We start from the raw sequence: 26,520 nt of genomic DNA, 5'->3' as shown, positions 1-26,520 counted from the left end.
GGGGGAACTTCTACCTTTTCAGAGGAGAAGAAGAGGGGTTATAGGTATAGGCTGTATTTTGGAGAGACTGGCAGTAGAGAAGAACTGTGATAAAGATATAAATTAATTAATGGAAATAAATAAACTAATTAATTAATGAACAGAAGAAAAGAAAATGTATAAAACAATGTTGGAAGACAAATTCATTATATTTTACATGTTTCTGATTGTAATAAAATTATATTTTTCCTTTCCCTTTTGTTTTGACAAATCCATCAATATACCCCTTCTTTATCTCTTATTTTTTGTTTTACTAATTATTAGTAAATGCAAAAACACATGCACACACATCACACATAAACACACACACACACACACACACAAACACACACACACACACACACACACACACATACACTCCTAAATATATCCTTTTCAGGCTGCCCAATTTTATGAATATTTTTCAAACTGACACTTGGTATTGGATAACTAATTGATGTTCTCTTCCTTGGTGCAAATTTAAATTTCTAGTTAACAGGAAATAATGAAAGCAAAGCAAAACAAAACAAAGTAAAGCAAAGCAAATAAAAGAACCCCAAGATTTCATTTACTATTGGATAAACACACATTTAAAATTCTCATGTATCCTTCTATGTCAGTGGTATTGGGGTGGTAAAGGGACATTTGCCCCTTAATGACAGAAACGTGGGCTGATATGTCTATGAAATAACAGTAATTAAAAATAATTATTTTTTTTACTACAAAGTGAAATAATAGTGCAAACTTCCTTACAAAGTCTAATGAAAGTGTGTGTGTTTCTTTCTATTTGTATAACTTTAGAAATTTTTATATTCATAAAACCTGGAAAATGTGCATATTTATGTATGTATATAATATATGAATGCACAAATAGATAAATTATGGAGAACAGAATTTATACATAAGTCAAAGTAGCAATCCTCTCTCCAAATAGTCATGGATAAAGAACTGCCTCATTCTGTTCTCTCTCACCCTCTTTGCTATCCACTTATATCTTCCTCATTTTCCAATTCCATCATGGAAATTTGTCCTGTGAACTTGGGTGCTTTCCTTTATTATTATGAAACATCATTCCAGAGTACAATGATTTAAAAAATAGATACTTAATGATTATTCAGAATATTTATTATACATCCTTATCACATTTGCAGATCCCACTTAACATACTGAACTAAACAGTTAATTTCAGGGTAACATACAAGAGTTATATTGACAGAGAAGAAAGCTATCACATTCATAGTTCATTCCACTTACTGGGAGAGTAATTACATCCAATTTCATGTTTTCTTACCATCCACATCATGATCCTCTAGAGTAATGAAAAAATATAACCAAGTAATAAGTAATAAGTAATGATTAAGAGTAAAGAAAAATTTTGGAATAATATCCACGTGGTATCCAAATATTTCACATTTTAATTTTGCATATTACCAATATTTTAGCATGCATTAATGATAATATATATGCATATATATATGTTACTATATGTATATTTATAAGAATTATATCACAAATTATTAACACTTACATTTTGAATGCTATAAAATGTGCAACACTTCACCTGTCTTTCCATCCAGTACACTACATGAGAAAAGAACACTTCAAATTTTCCTATCTACTTTTAAGTTTAAAAGTTCATAGTAAAGTTATTATCTTGAAATTCAGTTTAATCTATACTTATTTAAGTGATTGTCATTCTCTTTCTATTATAAGACCCTGAGCAGAGTATTTAACCTGTCTAAGACTCAGTTTCCTCGACATTACACATTGTCAATACTACAACCTACCCCATCAGGTCATTTTCAAGATCAGCTAATCCTGTTGAACCTCTGCCAGTTTTGAAGTAGAGTTCAACAATATCAATTATTATGCATTATTTTTAATAGCAAAAACTGGTACATGACAGAAGGTTAGGTAACTTGTCTAGAACTTTAGGTCAAATGGATGGGTCAAAAAGTTTGAAGTTTTTGTTATTATAAATCTTTTTTCCTCCCACTGACTGCTTCACCCAAAAGTGAGCTACCTTTTAAGGAACTGCAGTATTTGATTAATGTGAGCAGTACTGGGACAGGTAGAAGTGAATATAGCCTCTGAAGTAGATTGTGATCTCTAAAGCCTCTGCCCTTTTCTAGAGCAATGCACATGAAGAAAAGATGATACTGAATCTATTTAACAGTGATTGTGGAGTTTAAGAAGTGAAAGCTAATAATAGTGATCATGGCTTGGCCTGTGATATTTCACTGTTATCAAATCTGTCTTAGCTAACTCTGTTTCTCAAGGTTCACTGGTATTCTCAATGATTGACAACTGTGGGTATTAAAAATGGTAGGTTATGTACACTCTGATCAGCATTTCTGTAAACAAGTGCCAGCAAAGGATAACTTGTGACAGTATTTAGACATAGGGTCAGTCATAGCATCTGGGCCTTAATTACTTGGGTTAGCCAAACTTCAGACGAGATTGATACACATTTTCATTCAAAGAATGAGGCAAAATGCATTTTAAAAATAAATATTATAAAATGTATTTATTTCAACTTTATTGTATTGATGTGTTTGACTGCTCATAGGCTGCGCATTCTTACATTGATGCCTGATGTCCACAGACATCTTTGAATCCTCTGCAGCTGGAATTAAAGACAGCTGTGAGCTACTTTGTGAGTGCTGAGAATAGAACCTGTGCTTTATAGAAGAGCAGCCAGTTTTCTTACCCACTGAGCCATCTTTTCAGTACTAGGATTGTTTAAAATCAAATTTGATGGTATTTTTATTTATTTTTTAAACTTTATTTTAAAAAACAAAGATAAAAGAAAAAAATTTTAAACATTTTTGCATAGATGTATACAAATATATTTTTGTCAGTGGTTGGCTTTTTTTTTTTTTTCTTTTTCTTGGAAGTCGCCTCCAGGTGGAAACAGAAGTTCTAAATTTCTGTTCCCAATCGCTGTTGCTCAGCCTCTATGATCCGCCGTTCCGCCTGACAGGTAGGCCAGGCTCTGCTCTGCATCCGGAAGTCTCCTCTGGGTGGAAACAGAAGTTCTGATTTTCTGTTCCCAATCGCTGTTGCTCAGCCTCTATGAGCCGCCGTTCCGCCTGGCAGGTAGGCCAGGCTCTCAACCACTCTGGAAATCTGTCTGGCGATACCTCAGAAAATTGGATATAGTACTACCTGAAGACCCAGCTATTCCACTTCTGGGCATATACCCCAGAGACACTTTAACACACAACAAAGATATATGCACCACAATGTTCATAGCGGCTCTATTTATAATAGCCAGAAGCTGGAAGGAACCCAGATGTCCTTCAGAAGATGAATGGATACAAAAATTGTGGTACATATACACAATGGAATACTACTCAGCCACCAGAAACAATGACTTAACCAAATTCTTAAGAAAATGGCTGCATCTAGAGAATATCATCCTGAGTGAGATAACCCAGTCACAAAAGAACAGACATAATATGCAGTCACTGATAGTGGGATGCTAACCCCAGAGGCTTGCACTCCCCCAGAAACAACTCACAGACTGTATGAAGTCCAAGAAATAAAGAAAACAAAAAATATACATATATTTACAAAACAAGAAGACTTTGACTATTTCCATGTTGCGTTTTGTTTTGCATGTACTTTACGCTTATTGTAACTATTAGGTTTTCAATGCATACTGTCAAGCCCTTGAAAAAAATCAAGTACTGACAAAAAAATATATTCACATGGTTTTATGTAAAAATTATTTCAATGTCTGAAAAAACAGTACTGACAAAAATGTATAATTTTAAGCAAAAAATGTTTAAAATTTGTACATTTATCTTTGTTTTGTAAAATAAAGTTGTTTAAAAAAAAAAAAAAAAAGATCTTACTAGTTACAATGAACAAAAAGTACATGTAAAACAGGATATAACCCGGAAGTAGTCAACATTTTCTTGGCATGAAAGGACTGAGCAAAATGTATTTTTTGTTTGTTCTGTTTTGTTTTCTTTTTCTTTTTTCTTTTTTGAACTTCACACAGTCTGTGAGTTGTTTCTGGGGCAGTCTGAGACTCTGGGGTTAGCATCGCACTATCAGTGACTGCATATTATGTCTGTTCTTTTATGACTGGTTTATCTCACTCAGGATGACATTCTCTAGATGCAACCATTTTCTTAAGAATTTGGTTAAGTCATTGTTTCTGATAGCTGAGTAGTACTTCGTTGTGTAAATGTACCAAAATTTTTTATCCACTCATCTACTGAAGGATATCAGTGTTCTTTCCAGCTTCTGCCTATTATAAATAGAGCTGCTATGATCATTGTGGTGCATGTATCTTTGTTGTATATTGGAGTGTCTCTGGGGTATATGTCCAGAAGTGGAATAGCTGGATCTGCAGATAATACTATGTCCAATTTTCTGAGGAATCGCCAGACTGATTTCCAGAGTGGTTGTATCAGTTTACAACCCCACCAGCAGTGGAGAAGTGTTCTTCTTTCTCCTCAACCTCGCCAGAATCTGCTGTCATCTGAGTTTTGGATCTTGGCCAATCTGACTGGTGTGAAGTGGAATCTCAGGGTTGTTTTGATTTGCATTTCCCTGAGGGCTAAGGATGTCAAGCACTTCCTTAGATGTTTCTCAGCCATTCCATATTCCTCAATTGAGAATATTTTGTTTAGTTCTGTACCCCATTTTTTAATAGTGTTGTTTGATTCTCTGGTGTCTAGCTTTTTGAGTTCTTTGTATACCTTGGATATTAGGCTTCTATCTGATGTGGAGTTGGTAAAGATCTTTTCCCAATCTGTTGACTGCTGTTTTGTTTTCTTGACAATGTCCTTAGCCTTATAGAAATTTTGCAATCTCATTAAGTCCCATTTGTTAATCTTTGACCTTAGAGCTTGAACCATTGGTGTTTTGTTCAGAAAATTTTCTCTTGTGCCTATATGTTCTAAGGTTTTACCTACTTTCTCTTCTAATAGTTTCAGTGTATCTGGTTTAATGTGAAGATCTTTGATCCACTTACACTTGAGCTTTGTACAAGGAGATAAGAAAGGGTCTATTTTCATTCTTCTGCATGCTGAGTGTCAGTTGGGTCAACACCATTTGTTGAATAGGCTGTCCTTTTTCCATTGAATGTTTACACCTCCTTTTTCAAAAATCAGGTGACCTTATACGTGAATGCTCATTTCTGAATCTTCTATTCTATTCCATTGTTCCATGTACCTATTTCTGTACCAGTACACATGGTATTTTTAAAGAAAACAAAGCACAACCTGTTGTTGCATTAATGCACAGAGGTAATTTTTTTCTTATACTATTAGAAGCTTTTAATATGGAAACTTTTAATATGGCAATCTGTCAAATATGAAACTGCTCTTCAGAGGCTATGGGTAATTAAATGAAGGTTTAAGGAGATGACTTATTAGGAAAAGTGAATGCAGTGCACTCATGTAATTTGAGTTCAGATCTTCAGAACTCATATATAGAAACTAGATGTGAGCACAAGTGTCTCTAACTCTCGCATGGATGTGGAAAAAGATAGACTTCTTCAGAATTTGCTAGCTAGTCAGTGTATGAAATCAGTAATTTCAGCATCAGTGAGTGATGCTACCTTATAAATATAAAGAATGATTAAAAATCTGTCAGTTGACCTCAACTTCCCAACACATGTTCATGCATATATGCATGCCTCTACACAAGTTAAAATCAAAACTGAGGACAAAGGCACATTCTCAGAAGACATACACACTGACATACTCACATATACAAAAATACTGAAGATATTGCTTAGTTCAAGTTTTCCTATGCAGCTTTCAACACTATTTCTTAAAGCAGTCAAAGCATCAAACATAAAGCAAAATATAAGTGCCAAATTTTCTTTTCTTTATTTTTTCCATAAATGTATACAAATACAACTGTGCCAGTGCTTGGCTTTTTTTTTTTTTTTTTTTTTTTTTTTTTTTTTTTTTTTCTTTTTTAAGTTTTGATACTCTGCATTAAGGTCTTACGAGTAACAATGAGTAAAAAGTATATGTAAAACAGGATGTAGCCCGGAATTAGTCAAAGTTTTCTTGGTTTGTAAGGATTGAGCATGACTTTTTTGTTTTGTTTTGTTTTGTTTTGTTTTGTTTTGTTTTTCTTTAACTTCACAAAGACTGTGAGTCGTTTCTGGGGCAATACGAGCCTCTGGGGTTAGCATCCCACTATCAGTGACTGCATATTATGTCTGTTGTTTTGTGACTGGGTTATCTCACTCAGGATGATATTCTCTAGATGCAGCCATTTTCTTAAAAATTTGGTTAAGTCATTGTTTCTGATAGCTGAGTAGTACTCCATTGTGTAAATGTACCACAATTTTTGTATCCATTCATCTACTGAAGGACATCAGGGTTCTTTCCAGCTTCTGGCTATTATAAATAGAGTTGCTATGAACATTGTGGTGCATGTATCTTTGTTGTATATTGGAGTGTCTCTGGGGTATATGCCCAGAAGTGGAATAGCTGGATCTGCAGGTAGTACTATGTCCAATTTTCTGAGGTATCGCCAGACTGATTTCTAGAGTGGTTGTATCAGTTTACAACCCCACCAACAGTGTAATAGTGTTCCTCTTTCTCCACAACCTCGCCATCATCTGCTGTCATCTGAGTTTTGGATCTTTTCCAATCTGACTGGTGTGAGGTAGAATCTCAGGGTTGTTTTGATTTGAATTTCTCTGATGGCTAAGGATGTCAAGCACTTCCTTTGATGTTTCTCAGCCATTCCATATTCCTCAATTGAGAACGTTTTGTTTAGTTCTGTACCCCATTTTTTAATAGGGTTGTTTGATTCTCTGGTGTCTAGCTTTTTGAGTTCTTTGTATACCTTGGATATTAGGCCTCTATCTGATATGGTGTTGGTAAAGATTTTTTTCCCATTCTGTTGGCTGCCATTTTGTTTTCTTGACAATGTCCTTAGCCTTATAGAAATTTTGCAATCTCATTAAGTCCCATTTGTTAATCTTTGACCTTAGAGCTTGAGCCATTGTTGTTTTGTTCAGAAAATTTTCTCCTTTGCCTATGTGTTCTAAGGTTTTCCCTATTTTCTCATCTAATAGTTTCAGTGTAACTAGTTTAATGTGGAGATCTTTGATCCACTTACACTTGAGCTTTGTACAAGGAGAAATGAAAAGGTCTATGTTCATTCCTTTGCATGCTGAGTGCCAGTTGGACCAGCACCATTTGTTGAATACCAAATTGTCTTTATTGTGTTAGTTATGCAAGTTCACTAACAACCAGCCAGTGTTCTACCTCTGATTCATTTTTTCAACCTTTCTTTTTGGCTTTATATATACATATCTTTTATATATTTTTATATATTTTATTATTACATATGTTCTGTATTTACACTTTAAATGTTATTGTTTTACCCTTACTTCCATTTCCCCCTCCTCCTCCTCTTCCTTCCATGAAGGAACTCATTTTTTTTACTACCCTCTCCCACCTCATCTCCCTGGTGTTCTATACACTGGAAGAACATGCCTTCACTGAACCAAAGGCCTCTTCTCCCATTGATGCCGGACAATGCAGTCTTCTGCTGCATATGCACCTGGAGCCATGGTTCTCTCCATGTGTAGTCATTGGTTGTTGTTTTAGTCTCTAGGTATTATGAAGAATTTGTTTGGTTGATAATGTTGTTCTTCCCATGGTTTTGCACCCTTTCTGCTCTTTCAGTCCTTTCTCCAGCTCCCTCATTGGCATCCAGGTGCCCAGTCCGATGGTTAGATGCAAGCATCCACAACTGTATCTGTCTGACTCTGGCAGAACCTCTGAAGAGGCATCCAATCAGATTCCTGCCAGTAAGTACTTCTTGGCATCATTAATAGTACCTTGGTTTGGTGGCTACATATGGGGAGGATCCTCAGGTGAGTCAGTCCCTTAATTTTTTTTTCAATCCTTGCTCCTCTATTTGTCCTTGTATTTCCTCCCTTCAGTGTTTTGATCTCCTTTCTGAAAAGGACTGTGGCATCCACATTCTGGCTTTCCTACTTTTTGAGCTTCATAAGGTCTGTGAATTTTTTCTTGGGTATTCTGAGCCTTTTGGGACTAGTATCCACTTATCAGTGAGTACATACCATGTGTGTTCTTTTGTGACTGGGTTACCTTGCTTAGGATGACAGCTTCTAGCTCCATCTATTAGCTGAGGAACACTATAATGTCATTGTTTCTAATTGCTGAATTGTACTTCATTGTGTAAATGTACCACACTTTCTTTATAAACTCCTCTGTTGAAGGACATCTGGGTTTTTTTTTCCAGCTTCTTACTATTATAAATAAGGCTGCTATGAACATGGTGGAGCATGTGTCCTTGTTATATGTTGAAGCATCTTTAGGGTACATAACCAGGACTAGTATAGGTGGGTCTTCAGGTAGTATTATGTTCTATTTTGTGAGGTATCAACAGAATGGTTTCCAGAGTGGTTGTACCAGCATACAATCCCACCATCAATGGAGAGTTCTACTTCTCCATATTCTCACCAACATCTTTTGTCACCTGGATTCTGACTGGTGTAAGGTAGAATCTCATGGTTGTTTTGATTTGCATTTTTCTGATGACTCAGGATGCTGAGCATTTCTTTAGGTGCTTCTCAGCCATTCGATATTCCTCAGTTGAGAATTCTTTGTCTAACACTGTACCCCATTTTTAATAGGATGGTTTGATTTTGTGGAATCAAACTTTTTGAGTTGTTTGTATTAATTTTAGCCCCCTATCAGATGTAGGATTGGTAAGGATCTTTTTCAATCTGTTGGTTGCCAGTTTGTCCTTTTGACAGTGTCCTTAACCTTACAGAAGCTTTGCAATTTTGTGAAGTCCCACTAGTCGATTCTTGACCTTAAAGCATAAGCCATTAGTGTTCTGTTCAGGAAATTTTTTTCCTTTTCTCACATGTTCTATGTTCTTCCACACTTTCTCCCCTATTAGGTTCATTGTACCTGATTTTACATGGAGGTCTTTGATGCACTTGTACTTGAGCTTTGTACAGGAAGATAATAATGGATCAATTTGCTTTCTTCTGTGTGCTGACTGCCAGTTGATCCAGCACTATGATTGATGATGCTGTCTTTTGTCCATTGAATGTTTTTAGTTTTTTTTTTTTTTTTGTCAAATATCAAATGACCATAGGCTGTGGGTTAATTTCTGGGTCTTTAATTCTATCCCATAGGTCTACCTTCCTGTCTCTTTTCCAATACCAGACAGTTTTTTATCACAAATGATCTGTAATACAGCTTGATATCAGGGATGGTGATTCCCTAAGAAGTTCTTTTGTTGTTAAGAATAGTTTTACTTATCCTGTTTTTTAAAAATTTCAAATGAATGTACAAATTGCTCCTTCTAACTCTATAAAGAATTGAGTTAGAATTTTGATGGGGATTGCACTGAATCTGTAGATTCCTGCACAGTCTATATAATGTTATTTTTAATGTATGTTTTTACACCTGACTATTTGGTGTTGGCTAACCAAATGGATTTCTCAATCCTGGGCAAGACTATGTCTCTCACTCCAAGCATTTCTTGGCTGTTTGTATTTCTTTATGTAGGTTTGAGACATTGTGAGATTTTTCAACTCCCAATTTTGCATATCTATTTTGATCTTTATTTTGCTCATGTTTAGACATCCATGTTTGTGAGAATTGATGGTTGTAGCCTATCTATCACTTGAAGAAACAATCTATAATGTTATTGTAAACTATGTGATCCTCTGACTCAGATTATGTCTGACCCTCTTCTGCGATGTTCTCTAGATCTAAGAATTGTGTTATAGTTCTTTCTGTTGGTACTAGGTCCCACAACTCTTGATTTTGCCCAGTCTTTGCTTCTGAGACCAAAGCAGACAGTTTCTCCTTGTGCTACAATGAAAATTTTATTTGTGATGAAGGATGATACCTATACTTGCCTGAGAGTATAATGAAAAATATTTAACTTTTATTTAGGGATTGCATTTTAGTAAAGTAGTAGTTTTAGTTGCTCTGAGATACATAACTTAATTAGCACTGAGGAATTAGTTAGGTTCCCCACAGCAGGTGTGATTTTCTTCTTATTGAATGAATCATAGAGATGATTCAAGCATCTGTTGTTTATCACCAATGTGTACATGCCATTATTGCAACTTGAAGCTTGTTGTGCCAACCTGGTCTTTGCTCCATGACTTCTTACTTATTGCTCCTGGAAAAAATAGAAATCAGACCATTCTTTTTGTGTCGGTGACATTAGATCACTCTGATCTAATGGATATTTCTTCCTGAAAAAAAAAGTCAACTTCCACCATTTCTTTCATTTTCAGCATAATGATTCACATATTAGAATATGGTAAATGAATATTAACCTCCAAATATTTTATATCACCTCTGTACCTTGTGGGAGCATGTTATTTAGTTATTTATATGATATAAGATATATTGATTCTGTAGAGCAGTCAATTATCTTCAAATAAAAAATAACGCTAAACCACTCATTGGGCACAATGCAATCACAGAAATCTTTATAAAAAGAATGAACAAAATAAAAGAAAAATAGGTGTGATGATGAAGCTAGTGGTTGAATGAATATATTTGGGATGTAAAAAAAATACCCATCCTCCAAAGAATTCTGGCAGAATCAATTATATACAATCTCTTAAAGGATTCAGAGGAAACAGCCTTGTTGAACATGTGATTTTCAGGCTACAAAAATTAAAAAAAAAATGACAACAATGTTATATTTCCTCTGACTTTGAAGAAACTATAGGACATATATATTCATGACCTGCACTGAAATTATTATATTTTCAAGTCCATTTGCGTGTTGAGACTACTCATGGGTCATCTAGCAATGCTTCCAAGAGGAGGCAGCTTTGTTTTCTAAAAAGCTTTTGTCACAAATGAGGAAATGTTTTGTTTATTCCAAGCAACAAGGAATATGAATATGTAAGTTAAAAACTAAATTTTTTAGAAATAAAAGCTTAGAAATAAAAAAGAAGCCAAACAGCCTTAAAAACAATTGGGCTGGAGAGATGACAGGGAGGGTAAGAGCACGAGCTACTCTTCCAGTGTATCCAGGTTCAATTCCCACCACCCATAGGACAGATTACAATTGTCTGTTCAGTACTGGGATACCCGATACACATCATCACCATACATCAATGTATGCAAGGCAGCAATGCACATCAAATAAATAAAGCATAAAAAGAGTTGAAAACAAACCATATGCAGAACAGTTGCCCAGACTGCCCTGGGATCATGCCTCAGGGCAGATGAGAAGCACACAGCCTATGCATGCAAGCATGAGCATGGATCTGCAAATACTTTTTGGATTCTGGACTGGTGCACCTGGGTCCTGTTGTCTGACTTTTGAATTTACTGTCATGGCTAATGAAGAAAGTCCACAAAGAAGCATGGCTGATGAAGACACATCTTTTTCTACTCCACCCATTGCTCAGGGGAAAGAGACCCATTAGGGATGAGCAATGGTTCCAAGGTTGACCTTCCCCGGAGCTGATGATACACACATATTGCTAGAGATACCTGCTTTTTTTTTTTCCCCTCACCCCCAGGAACACACCTCACAGACATAAAACTGATAAGGCTCAGAATGAACTGAACAATAAAATAAAAAATGCAAAATTTTATCTGTCAGGTGTATGTGAAAACATTGATTATTAGTTAAGAAGTATTTAGTAGGGAACACAAAATGATGATTAAACCTAACTTAATAATAAACTATACAAATAAATGAAAAGACTTTTAAACAAGGAATACAGATAAAATTTATCACTGACATTTCACATCTAGAAATATCAGCACTAGTACATTTTTATTCCTATTGAATATTCTTTTTTAGCTATATACACTTATATTTACACTTATATTTCTATTTAAAAGTATTTAAAGTTTTAAACAGACATTACATATTTAATGACTAAATACATTTCAATATATTCAAAACTAAATATACAATATATTAAATTAAACAAGAAAAAAATCAATAACTAAAAATATTTACACATTCACTAACTAACAGGCCGAAGCAACATGATTTCCAAGGACTGTGGAAAGAAAAGACTGGAGAGTTGTTATTCAATGCATTCTGTAAAAATTAAGAGCTCTGGACTTGGTTTGTGATAGTAACTAACAGCATTATTTTTTTTCATAGACCGTCTTTTATTGGTAAAGGGGCACATAGAAACAATAAAAACCACAATGGGGTTTTCTAGAAAAAACATTAGTACACAAAACATCTAAAGGAGTACAGTGTTTCTAATACACAGAATTTAACCAAACTCTTTCCACATGGTAAATAAGGCAGTGAAATATTTGCAGGCAATAGTCCCCAGGTTGTCCAAGAATTTAGGAAAACATTTTAGAGAGTTTAACAGAAAGAAAAGAATGTTGTAGAAAATGACAATCAATACAATTTTTTTTTTTACAGTGAGCAAAAAGTATATGTAATTCAGGGTGTAACCCGAAATTTGTCAATGTGTTATTGGTGTGTAAGGATTGAGCATGAATTTTTGTTGTTGTTGTTGTTTAGTTTTGTTTTTTTCTTGGACTTCACACTGTGAGTTGTTTCTGGGGCATTCCGAGACTCTGGGTTTAGCATATCACTATCAGTGACTGCATATTATGTCTGTTCTTTTGTGACTGGGTTATCTCACTCAGGATGATATTCTCTAGATGCAGCCATTTTCTTAAGAATTTGGTTAAGTCATTGTTTCTGGTGGCTGAGTAGTATTTCATTGTGTAAATGTACCACAATTTTTGTATCCACTCATCTACTGAAGGACATCTGGGTTCTTTCCAGCATCTGGCTATTATAAGTAGAGCTGCTATGAACACTGTGGTGCATATATCTTTGTTGTGTATTAAGGTGTCTCTGGGATATATGCCCAGAAGTGGAATAGCTGGATCTGCAGATACTACTAAGTCCAATTTTCTGAGGAATCGCCAGACTGATATCCAGAGTGGTTGTATCAGTTTACCACCCCACCAACAGTGGAGAAGTGTTCCTCTTTCTCTGCAACCTAGCCAGCATCTGTTGTCATCTGAATTTTGGATCTTTGCCAATCTGACTGGTGTGAGGTGGAATCTCAGGGTTGTTTTGATTTGCATTTCCCTGATGGCTAAAGATGTTGAGCACTTCCTCAGATGTTTCTCAGCCATTCCATATTCCTCAATTGAGAACGTTTTGTTGAACTCTGTACCCCATTTTTAAATAGGGTTGTTTGATTCTCTGGTGTCTAGCTTCTTGAGTTCTTTGTATACCTTGGATATTAGGCCTCTATATGATGTGGAGTTGGTAAAGATCTTTTTTCATTCTGTTGGCAGATGTTTTGTTTTCTTGACAATGTCCTTAGCCTTACAGAAACTTTGCAATCTCATTAAGTCCCATTGGTTAATCTTTGACCTTAGAGCTTGAGCCATTGGTGTTTTGTTCAGAAAATTTTTTTCCTGTGCCTATATGTTCTAAGATTTTCCCTAATTTCTCATCTAATAATTTCAGTGTATCTGGTTTAATGTGGAGATTTTTGATCCACTTACACTTGAGCTTTGTACAAGGAGATAAGAAAGGGTCTATGTTCATTCTTTTGCATGCTGAGTGCCAGTTGGACCAGCACCATTTGTTGAGTAGGCTGTCCTTTTTCCTTTGAAGGTTTACTGCTCCATTGTCAAAAATCAGGTGACCATATACATGAGGGCTCATTTCTGGATCTTCTATTCTATTCCATTGATCCACGTACCTATTTCTGCACCAGTACCATGCAGTTTTCAGCACAATTGACTTGTAATATAGCTTGAGGTCAGGGATAGTGATTAGCATAGATGTTTTCTTGTTGTTGAGGATGGATTTCGCTATTCTAGGTCTTTTGTTATTCCATATGAAATTGCACAATGATCTTTTTAACTAAATAAAGTACTGGTTTGGAATTTTTATAGGGATTGCATTGAATCTGTAGATATCTTTTGGTAGGATGGCCATTTTTAAAATGTTGATTCTTCCAATCCATGAGCATGGATTTTAGCTGTGCTGTCAAGTTGCTGATGTATGCTCTCTCCAGTTTCTTTCTGGAAGTACTTACGGCTATGAATTTTTCTCTCAGTACTGCTTTTATTGTATCCCATAGGTTTGGGTATGTTGTATTTTAATTTTCATTGAATTCTAGAAAATTCTTAATTTCTTTCTTTCTTTTTTTTTGTCCCTGCTATCATTAAACAGAGTGTTTTCTAGTTTCCATGTGTATGTGGGCTTTTTTTGTCTTTGTTGATGTTAAAGACCAGCCGTAGACCATGGTGATCTGAGAGGATGCATGGGAGTATTTCAATCTTCTTATATTGACTGAGGCTCGTTCTGTGTCCAATTATGTGGTCAATTTTCGAGAAGGTGCCATGGGGTGCTGAGAAGAAGGTGTATTCTTTTACTTTAGGATGATATGTTCTGCAGATATCTATTAATTCTAGTTGGTTCAAAGTCTCTGCTAGTTTTACAGTGTCCTTGTTCAGTTTCTGTTTCCATGATCTGTCCATTGGAGAGAGTTGGGTATTAAAGTTTTCCACTATTATTGTGTGGGGAAAAATGTATTTTTTGAGCTTTAGTAGGGTTTCTTTTATGAATGTGGGTTCTTTTTTATTTGGAACGTATATGTTAAGAATTGAGAGTTCCTCCTGACAGATTTCCCTGGTAATGTGTAAAGTGTCCTTCCTTATCTTATTTGAATACTTATGGTTGGAAATTTACTTTATTAGATATTAGAATAGCCACTCTAGCTTGCTTCTTGGTGCTGTTTTCTTGGAAGTTTTTTTTTCACCCTTTTACTCTGAGATAGTGTCTGTCTTTGTCTCTGAGATGAGTTTCCTGTATGCAGCAAAATGCTGGATTTTGTTTATGTATCCAGTCTGATAGCCTATGTCTCTTTATTGGGGAGTTGAGTCCATTTATGTTAATAGATATCAAGGAATAGTTGTTTCTGTTTCTTGGTATTATTGCTTTTTAGGTTGAGTTGTGTCTGTGTCATTTTCTTCTTTTGTTTTTCTGCCTTAGGAGTTTTCTTGTTTTTACTAGGATGTAGTTCCCCTATTGTATTGGGTTTTCCACATATAATTCGTTGTAGTTCTGGGTTTGTGGTCAGATATTATGTAAATTTTGATTTGCCTTGAAATATCTTCGTCTCTCCATCGATGGTGATTGATAGTTTTGCTGGGTATAGCAGTTTGGGCTGGCACTTGTTCTCTCTTAGGGTGTGCATGATGTCTGTCCAGGCTCTTCTAGCTTTCATAGTCTCTGTTGAGAAATCAGGTGTGATTCTGAATGGTCTGCCTTTATATGTTACCTGACCTTTTTCCTTACTGCTTTTAGTATTCTCTCTTTGCTTTGGGCACTTGGTGTTTTGACTATTATGCGTCGGGAGGTATTTCTTTTCTGGTCCAACCTATTTTGAGTTCTGAAGTCTTCTTTTATGCTTGAGGTCATCTCATTCTTAAGGATAGAAAAGTTTTCTTCTATGATTTTGTTGAAGATATTTACTGTGCCTCTTAGTTGATACTCTTCTCCCTCTTCTATTCCTATTATCCTTTTGTTCGGTCTTCTCATTGTGTCCTGGATCTCCTGGACATTTTGGGTTAGGAGCTTTTTGTTTTTTGCATCTTCTCTGGCTGTTTTGTCTATGTTTACAATGTTGTCTTCTGCCCCCGAGATTCTCTCTTCCATCTCTTGTAGTCTATTTGAAATGCTTGCTTCTCTGACTCCTGATTTCTTTTTTAAGTGTTCTACCTCCTGGGTTATCTCTTTTAGTGTTTTTTTTTTTTTTTTTTTTTTTTTTTTTTTTTTTTTTTTTTTTTTATTATTGTGTCAATTTCTGCTTTAAATTCCTTCTTCCATTTCTTCATCTTTGGTTCTGTTTTCCTGTAGTTCTTTGAGATCTTTGAGTGTTTTTCTTGTTTCCTCTTTAAAAGCTTCTGATTGCGTTTTCTTTTCCTCCTGTTCTTGTTTAAGTATCTTTTTCAGCGTCTTGAGGTATGATTTCAGGTCTGTGTCTTCTTTTTCTGGAGTGTTTGGCATTCCAACGTTTGCTGTTATGGTAGAGCTGGGTTCTGGTGTTGCCAGGTTGTCTTGGTTTCCTTGGGATATACCCTTTCCCTTTTCTTTTGCCATCCTGTTGTCAGTAATATGTTCTTGCTTTTCCCTTGTATCTGGTCTGTGTCCCTGGATCTCCACTTGTCCCGGTGGCAGATGGGCAGAGCCCTGTTCTGCGCCCCAAAGTTGCTGGGTAATAACAGAGGTTCCAATGCTGTGTTCCTGGTCCCTGGATCAGGCATGTTGGGCCCGCGCTTTCCGTGCACACTCTTCAGAGGTCTCTCTGCTCCCTGGCTGCCCAGATCTCCTACTCACCTGTCTTTAAAACTTTAGGAACTGCTGGTCCAGGTGGCAGATGGGCTGAGCCCTGTTCTGTGCCCCAAAGTCGCCAGGTGGAAACCCTATTGAATATTCTTATTTATTTAAATTTCAAATGTTATTCCCTTTTTCAGTATTCCCTCCAGAAATTCTTTAGCCTATACCATGTCCACTGGTTTCTATGAAGGTGCTCGCTTGAGTATCTACCCACTCCTGCCTTCTTTCCCTGGTATCAGCTTTACTGGGGCATTGGGCCTTCACAGTACCAAGGGCCTCTCCTTTCATTGATGTTCCAACAAGACCATTCTCTGCTGTATCTGTGGCTGGAGGCATGGATACCTCCATGTGTAATCTTTGGTTTGTCCTTTAGTCCCTAGGAACCCTGGGAGGTCTGCTTGGTTGTTATTGTTCTTCCTATGGGTTGCAAACCCTTTCAGCTCTTTCAGTCCTTACCCTAGGTCCTCCCCTGTGGTCCTCATGCACAATCCACCACTGTATTTGTCAGACTCTAGCAGAGCCTCTCAGGAGACAGTTATATTAGGCTCCTGTCAGCAAGCACTTCTTGGCATCAGCAGTAATGTCTGGATTTGGTGTGTGTATATAAGATGGATCACCAGGTGGGGCTGTCTTTGGATGGACTTTTCTTCAGTCTCTGCTCTATACTTTGTCTCCATATTTCTTCCCATGTGTATTTTGTTTTTCCTTCTAAGAAGAAATGAAACATAAACACTGTAGTCTTCCTTCTTATGCTTCATGTGGTCTGTGAATTTTATCTTGGGTATTCTGAGATTTTGGGCTAATATCTACCTATCTGTAAGTGCATACTATGTGTGTTCTTTTGTGATTGCGTTACCCAACTAACGATGATATTTTCTAGTTCTATTCAAAGAATATTGAACAATTCGTTAAGTGTTTCTCAATATTCCTCAATTGAGAATTCTTTGTTTAGCTATGTACATTTGACAGAGGGAAAATATTCAATATATACAAAGAACTCAAGAAGTTTGACTCTTGAGAAACAAATAACCCTATTAAAAATGGGACACATTCATATTTTCATATTTATTTATATTCCTGTTCTTCAAGTTAACCCTGGAATACTGGGATGTAATTACTCTTTATACTGTTAATTAGGCCTGTGATTTTGGTTAAGTAATTAATTTCTCAAGGGCTAAATATATTAAAATAATGTGAGCATAATACAATGGCCTGGCAAAAAATTATAATTATTCTAATGAGTTTTAAATTAGAAGTACTTCACACATAGTCACATAGTAGACATTTAAAAATATCTATATTGTATTTTCTTAGTGGAGGCTAGAATATAAAATCTGTACAAGAAGTGTAACTGATATTTGATATTGAATATCAAACATATTATTAGTATTAATCCTAAATACTTTGAAGACCTTAGTATAAATAATCAGTATAATCAAATTTGGATAAACATACACACACACACACACACACACATACATACACACACATACACACACACACACACATAAACTTTTAGAGTATAATAAATATCTTTAACTGATCGAACTATTTAAATATTTTTCATATATTGCCTATCAGTTTCGCTTTCACAACTTTTAGATTACAATTATAAATAAGTTCTATATGTTCAAAGAGTATATGTGCTTAATGTAAGGGTTGAATCATTTTTACAAGAGTGGTTAACATTATGTTAAATATGTTCTTTATAGTCACAGTCTTGCTTTTTCATATATTTAACGTGATTTAGTTTGTACAACCATTCAAAAGCAAACCTTTTTTGACAGTCCCAAGAGAAAAGTGTTCATAAAATAAGGATGATGTTGGCATGGAATAGAATAAAGCAAATGAACAGTGGCAGAGCTTTTGATTCATATTGCTCTCAATATAGTCAAATTTGGGTAGTTGTATAGATGACCTTAGGAGGTTGTGCCCAGTGCATGGGACAGGGCAGTGTGCTATGTCAGGATAATCTCAGGAGCCAGCCTGGCTGGCTGCAGATTTCTGTCACTGTATTTTAAGTCTGTGGTTTTATAGGCAACTCATACTCTTGGTGACTATGCCTCATTAAAAAAAAACAGAATCATAATTCTTATCCCTTCACTTTATTTATGAGGAGTAAAGGGATAAATATTCTAGGCACCTAGTAAAATGCAAAGCACAAGGTAAGTGCTTCAGAATCACTTGATTAACACAGTAAAATATTTAATATATTTATATTTAACACCATAATTATTAAGATTAATTTTACTGAAACGATGTATCATTCTTTGGTCTCTTTTGCATAACCAATAATTCTACTATAATCTTCACATGATCTGCATTTATTGTTTTACACTTTGCCCTGGCCAATCCTTATATATCATGGGCTATTTGTTGTATATTTTCTTGTAAATAATTTAGATTAATTGAGCCACCAATCAAGGCTCTTCCCTACCTCTAGTACCTATAAAATATGTTTCTTGGATTATGGATAAGGTTTTATGTGTAAAGTGCTTGCTGTGCAAGAATGGAGACCTGTGTTCAGATAAACAGATACCACAGGAAGATGGATGAAGTAGCTCCTACATATCATTCCAGCATTTTAAGGGCAAGATGGGAAGATAAGAAGGCAGCATTCTGGAAAACTCATGGACCAAAAGGGCTGTGTTATGCAATAACAGCATCATTGTTAGCTTTGGAGTTTCATTCATTTTTAAGTACATAAATATGCATCCTTTAAAAAGAAAAGTGAGCAACAGGAGCCTTCTAGTCAGCCACCATCTGTGTCCAGAAGCTAAGGCTGTCCCAAGCCATTTGTACCCAAATCGTTCTCAAAGAGAGCTGGTCTAGGAATGTTGTCACTACAAAGTTCACAGGTAAGACTACTGCTTTTGTTTCAATAACTGGTCAAAGAGGGACCCACCAGGAATGCATAAGGTACACACACACACACACACACACACACACACACACACACACACACACAATAGCCAGGGACAGGATTCTTCTAGTTTTCATCAGCTCCCCAGAGCAAACCTTGTGACACAGCACTCCACATCAAAATATGACCCAGAAAAAAACTGGTTTTCCAGGAGTGCTGACACATCTAAGATCACAGGTTCATAGGCCCATAAGAGGGACAAGCTCCATTCAGAGACAGCAAGACCAAATAACACCAGAGACAACCAGATGGTGAGAGGCTAAGCACAAAAAACTATCAACAGAAACTAAGAAAACTTGGCCTCATCAGCACCCAGTTCATACATCATAGCAAGTCCTCAATACCCCAACACACTGGAAAAGCAAGATATGAATTTAAAGTCACATCTCATGATGATTATAGAGTTCTTCAAGAAGCACCTACATAACTTTATTTTAAAAATACAGGAGAACGCAAATAAACAGGTAGGAGCCCTTAAAGAGGAAACTCAAAAATACCTTAAGGAATTACCAGAAAACACAACCAAATAGGTGAAGAAATTGAACAAGAACATCCATGATCTAAAAATGGGAATAAAAATAATAAAGAAATTACAGAGAGACAACCCTAGAAATAGAAACCCTACAAAAGAGATTAGGAGTCATAGATCCAAGCATCATCAACAGAATACAAGTCATAGAAGAGAGAAAGTGAGGTTCAGAAGATATCATAGAAAATGTTGACACAACAGTAAAACAGCAGAAATTGCATCAAGCTCCTAACTCAAAACATCCAGGAAATCCAGCACACAATGAGAACACCAAAACATAAGGATAATAAGTATAGAAGAGTGCAAAGATTTCTCACTTTAAAGGGCCAGTAAATATCTTCAACAAAATTATAGAAGAAAACATCCCTAATCTGAAGATAGAAGCCCAAGAACATACTAGAACTCTATAGAACTCCAAATATACTGGACAAGAAAAACAATGCTCCTGTCAGATAGTAATCAAAACAGCAAATGCAAACATACACACACATACACACACACACACACACATACACACACACACACACACACACACACACACACACAAGAATATTAAAAACAAAAGGGAAAGGGTCAAGTAACATGAAGGTAGACCTATTAAATTTACACTATATTTCTCAAAGACAGAAGATGTAGGCCAGGTCATATAATCTCTAGGAGAACAAAAATGTCAGCCTAGGCTACTATATCCAGCAAAACTCTCAGTTACCATAGATGGGAAAAACAAGATATCCCATGAAAAGTCCAAAGTTACACAATAGATTTCCATAAATCCAGCCTTCAAAGGATAATTGATGGACATCTCCAACAAAAGGTGGAAAACTACATCCTAGAAAAAACAGGAAAGTAATCTTTCAACAAACACAAAAGAAGATACTCACTCAAACTTCAGAGCAATTTCCCTTATGACTATCAATGCAAAAATAATAAAATTCTTGCAAACTGATTCCAAGAAAACTTCAAAATGATCATTCACCATGATCAAGTATGTTTAATCCCAGGAATGCAGAAATGTCCAATATATAGAAATCATCAACGTAATCTACTATATAAACAAACTCAAAAGAAAAAAAAAACATATCATTTCATTAGGGTCTGAAAAATCTTTCAGACTATAACATTCTTACATTATAAATGTCCTGGAAAAGTCATGAATTCAAGGCACCTACCTAAGCATAATAAAGGAATATACTTCAAAGCCAACATCAAACTAAATGGAGAGAAACTTGAAGCAATCCCACTAAAAGCCAAGACTAGACCAGTTTGCCCACACTCTCCATTCCTATTTAATATAGTACTGCAAGGCCTAGCCAGAACAATTAGAAAACAAAAGGTCAAAGTGATACAAATTGGAAAGGAAGAAGTCAATATATCACTATTTGCAGATGATATGTTATTATACTTATCTGCTTTCCCAGAATTCCACCAGAGTACACCTAAACCTGATAAACAACTTTGTCAAACTGTCTTGCTGGAATTTCACTCAAACAAATGAATAGTTTTCATCTACTCAAAGGATAAACAGGGTAAAGAAGTAATTAGGGAAAAGACACCATTCAAAAGAGTCACAAATAATTCAAAATAAATTGGTGTGACTCTAACCAAGCAAGTAAAATATCTGAATCACATGACCTTCAAATCTCTGAAGAAATCCAAGAAGATCTCAGAAGATGCAAGAATCTCCCATGCTCATTTATTGGCAGGGTTTATATGGGAAAAAATGGCCATCTTGATAAAAGCAATTTAAATTTAATGCAATCCCCATCAAAATTCCAGTTCAATTCTTTATAGAGTTAGAAAGAACATTTTGCAAATTAATTTGGAATAACAGAAAAACTAGGATAGCTGAAACTATTTTCAACAATAAAAGATCTCTTAGGAGAATCATTAGCCATAATCTCAAGCTCCAATACAGAGCAATAGTGATAAAAATGTATGATATTGATACAGATACAGGTAGGTAGATCAGTGGAATAGAATTGAAGTCCCAGAAATGAGCCCACACACTTATGGCCACTTGATCTTTGACAAAGGACCTAAAACCATCTAGCAGAAGAAAAAAAAAAAAAAAAAAACACAGCATTTTCAAAAAATGGTGCTGGTTCATCTGGTGGTCAGTATATAGAAGAATGCAAATTGATGTATTCTTATCATCCTGTACAAAGCTCAAGCCCAAGTGGACCAAAGACCTCCACATAAATCCAAGTAGACTCAAACTAATAGAAGAGAATGTGAAGAAGAACCTCACTCACATGGGCACAGGGGAAATTTTATTGAACAGAACAAAAATACCTTATGCTCTAAAATACAAAATAGACAAATGGGGCCTCATGAAATTGCAAAACTTCTGTAAAACAAAGGACAATGTCAATTAGACAAAAAGGTAACCAACAATATGGGAAATTATTTTTATCAATTTTTTATTCAATAAAGTAATAATAAACAACAATATACAAAGAATGCAAGAAAGAAGACTGCAGAAAACCATATAACCCTATTAATGGGATACAGAGCTAAAAAGAACTCTCAACTGAGAAATATCAAGTTGGCTTGAAGGACCTAAAAAAATGTTCAACATCCTTAGTCATCAGGGTAATGCACATCAAAACAACACTGAGGTTCCATCTCACACCAGTCAGGATGGCTAAGATCAAAAACTTAGATGACAGCAGATGCTAGTATGTATGTGGAGAAAGAGAAACACTTGGTGGGATTACAGGCTAGTACAACCACTATGGAAATCAGTTTGGAAGTTCCTCAGATACTTGGATATAATGCTACCTGAGAACACAATGATACCACTCTTTGGCATATAGCCAAAAGATGCTCCAACATATAACAAGTATACATGCTCCACTATGTTTATAGTAGCCTTATTTATAATAGCCAGAAGCTGAAAATAAAACACATGTTCTTCAACAGAGAAATGGATACAGAAATTGTGATCCATTTACAGAATGGAGTACCACTCAGCTACTAAAAATAGTGACTTTGTAAAATTCTTAGGTAAATGAATGGAACTAGAAAATACCATCTTGAGGTAACCTTGACTCAAAATAACACACACAGTACATTGGGTCCCCAATGGTGGTTTTATAGAAAGAACTGAAGGAGCTGAAGGGGTTCGAAAACCATAGAAAGAAAAACACCACCAATCAACCTTCAGACTTCTCAGGGACTAAACCACCAAGTAAATACAAAACTTCTTGTTATGGAAACTGTAATGTTTCTTTGTGTGTTCCATAGTATACTCTTCTGCACACACATCTTTACTTGCAAATGTTCATTGCATGGAGTCATTGGTCTGGTTTAAGGACTCTGGCTTCTGATAAACTACCAACACTGGGTTCTCACAGGGACTTCTCTCACTTATCCTGTCATTGCCCTGTGTCATGAAGACCCTGCAGCTTTGGATCCAAAGTATCAACCCTGTCACAAGCTCTAGCAGTTTAGAGACGAGGTAGATTTTGGGATGGGCCGACTCAAAGTCCTAGCTTTGGGCCTGGGTGGTAGTTGAGTTGATCAACCAGGAAGTCTCAGCACCTGGTTTAGGTCCTCTAGCACTGCCCTTGGCAGCACACCCAATGAGGCAGCTGGCAAAGGGAGGGGTCATCTCTGCCACTCTTAGCTCTTATGCCCTTGAGTTGGCTGACACACACCTATGCCAACAAAGGCAGCTCTATTGTGCTTTTCAGCCAAGTTGCAGGGCCTGCTCTCCTGAGTGCTGCAGCCATTGAGAGGTGGACCTTGTCGCCAGAATGCTCCAGACAGTGAGAGACAGGGCAAGCTCTGCACAGCCCTTGGATATCAGGAAACAGTTCAGACCGGGGATGCTCACGTGGTGTTTAATGGTAATATTAGCTATGGATATCGGCACAGACCTCTGGTGCTACAAGGTTAGATACTCAAATATGGACCTCAGTTGCAGAGTGGTTAGAGACATCACCATTGTCTCCGGTGGCAGGGAAGGACTACTCACAACATTCTATTTCTCTCCACCTATGTGTCTCCAGTTCCACATTTCTTCATAGTGCTCAAAATGCTCTTCTCTTTTTCTTCCACTTGTCCACTACATACTGTCACATAGTAATGGCTCTTGTGGCAGGTGGACCACAGAAGGTCAGGCCCCTAAGTGTTTTCTGCTCACCAACGTTCTCTGCACACACTGAGTGACATGGTAGTGGGTAGGTCTCCCTTGATTATATTTCTTAATAGAATAGGCATTCAGACACATGGAAAATGTTATAAATAAGTTCTAGACATACCTAAGCATAAAACATTCTATTCGAGGCAGTAAAAATAACATGCAAATACTTAGAACCTAAAATTATTAGAAATAAAATCTTAATATTTATTAAGGTTTAATTAACTTTATTATTTAAAAATGGAAAAGAAAACAATCACACACAGGAATTAGCCATATCCAAAAATCTGTATGTCAAGTAATTGCTATACAGTTAGAATAGGTATTCTGTAGCTCCTGAGTTTTATATTGGATTTAGTACTTTCTTTGTCAAATACGTTGTTATACACTTACTCACTAGGAGAAACACAAAGCCCATGATAGAGTTAGAAGTAGAAAGCAATTGGCTTGGCATCCTGTTTTGTACCCAACATCTATTACTTCCACTTATTAATTTCTCATCTCTTAATATTCATTCTTTCTTGCTCTCTTTATATGAATATAATTTACCTAGAAATTTCAGTGAATCTGGTCATCAAGTTTGTGAGCAGTTAGTTTATATGGCATTTAAGACTATACAAACTGATTACTATCTATTAACCAGCCCCAGTGCACACTTACATTTGATTTATAAGTTATTTAGAAACACATTTGGTTCAGTTTTTAATGTTATTTTTCATAACAAATGAGCTCAATTTTAGTATAAATTTTTGAAATTAAACAACTCTACCATACTTATTTTTCTGATAATTCTAACATTTGTAACATGTCTTTTCCCTCTGGCAAGTTCTTTTATTGATTAACAATGCTTAGAAATCAGTTTCTATATTGTAGAATTACTGTTAGAAATGCACACATGAATTTGTGGTTTAGTCAAATGCGTGCGTGTACTATTGAAATACTAGATGATGTGGATTACACAGCCTTCCCCTAGAGTAAAGGACTTCTTTAGGACTGGGCCTGAATAGTGCAGCAGATCTGCTAGACTGTTGTGTCTTCCGACCAAAAGTAAAATTGAAGTATTGAAGTGGCATTTAATATACTATTAACAACATTATGTGTAAGTACTACATTCCATCATTTTCCTGCTATCCCCTTTCTCCAAATCCTTCTTTATACTAACCACACATTCCTTCTAAATTTCATGGCCTCTTATCTATTACTTATTTCATGAGTGTGTGTGTGTTTGTGTGTGTATGTTTCTTTCTCTTCATATGTATGTATATATATATATTTTACATTATTTATAAAACAGATATATATATATACAAATTATTAAAAGCATTTTAGTGTAAATATATATGAATATATATTTCACAGTACTTGATTTTTTAAAGGTTTGATAATATGCATTGAAATCTTACTATTTAAAAAGTTAATAAAATATATGTAAAACAAAATATAACATGGAAATAGTCAAAGTTTTTGGTATGTAAAGATTAAACAAAATGATTTTTAACTACCAAAAATTTCCACTAGGTTATCCTCTTAGATCTTGAGTTATTAATGGTTTAAGGTCTAGGTGTACCCCACTCTGAGAGGGTGCTGCATATATATAATTTTATTTCGAAGGGTTTCCAATTTTTGGCCTTTTTTTGGAGCTTCATAGAGTCTGTGAGTTGTTTTCTTCTGTATCCAGAACTTTCTGAGGCTAGTATCCAATTATCAGTGACTTCATTTTATGTCTGTTCTTTTGTGACTGGGTTAACTCACTCACGAGATTTTTCCTAAGAATTTTCCTAAGAATTTAATTAAGTCATTTTTTCTAGAAGCTGAGTAGTACTCTATTGTGTAAATATACCACAATTTCTGTATCCATTCATCTACTGAAGGACATCTGGGTTTTTCCAGCTTCTGACTTATAAATAAAGCTTCTATGAACATGGTAGAACATGTGTTCTTATTGTATGTTGGAGCATTTTTGGGGTATATGCCCAGAGGTAGAATAACTGGATCATCAGGAAGTACAATGTCCATTTTTCTGAGGAACCACCAGACTGATTTTCAGAGTGGTTGTACCAGCTTCCAACCCCATCAGCAGTGGAGGAATTTTCCTCTTTCTCCACATCCTCCCCAGCATCTGCTGTCATCTGAGTTTTTTTATTTTAGCCATTCTCACTTGTCTGAGGTGGAATCTCAGAGTTGTTTGGGTTTGCATTTCCCTGATGACTAGGGATATCAAGCACTTTATTAGGTGCTTCTCAGCCATTCAGTATTCCTCAATTGAGAATTCTTTGATTAGCTCTGTATCACATTTTTAATAGAACTGTTTGAGTTTCTGGAGTCTAACTTCTTGAGTTCTTTGTATATATTGGACATTAGACCTCTATCAGATGTTGTATTGGTAAAGATCTATTCCAAATTTGTTGGTTTTTGTTTTATTTTCTTAACAGTGCCCTTAGCCTTACAGAAACTTTGCAATCTCATTAAGTCCCATTTACCGATTCTTGACCTTAGAGCACACGTCATTGGTGTTCTGTTCAGGAAATTTTGCCCTGTGCCTAT

The sequence above is a fragment of the Micromys minutus genome (assembly GCF_963924665.1).
Source record: "Micromys minutus genome assembly, chromosome: 5".
NCBI lineage: Eukaryota > Metazoa > Chordata > Mammalia > Rodentia > Muridae > Micromys > Micromys minutus.
The sequence above is the reverse complement of the archived record's forward strand: the minus strand, read 5'-3'. Positions refer to the sequence as shown.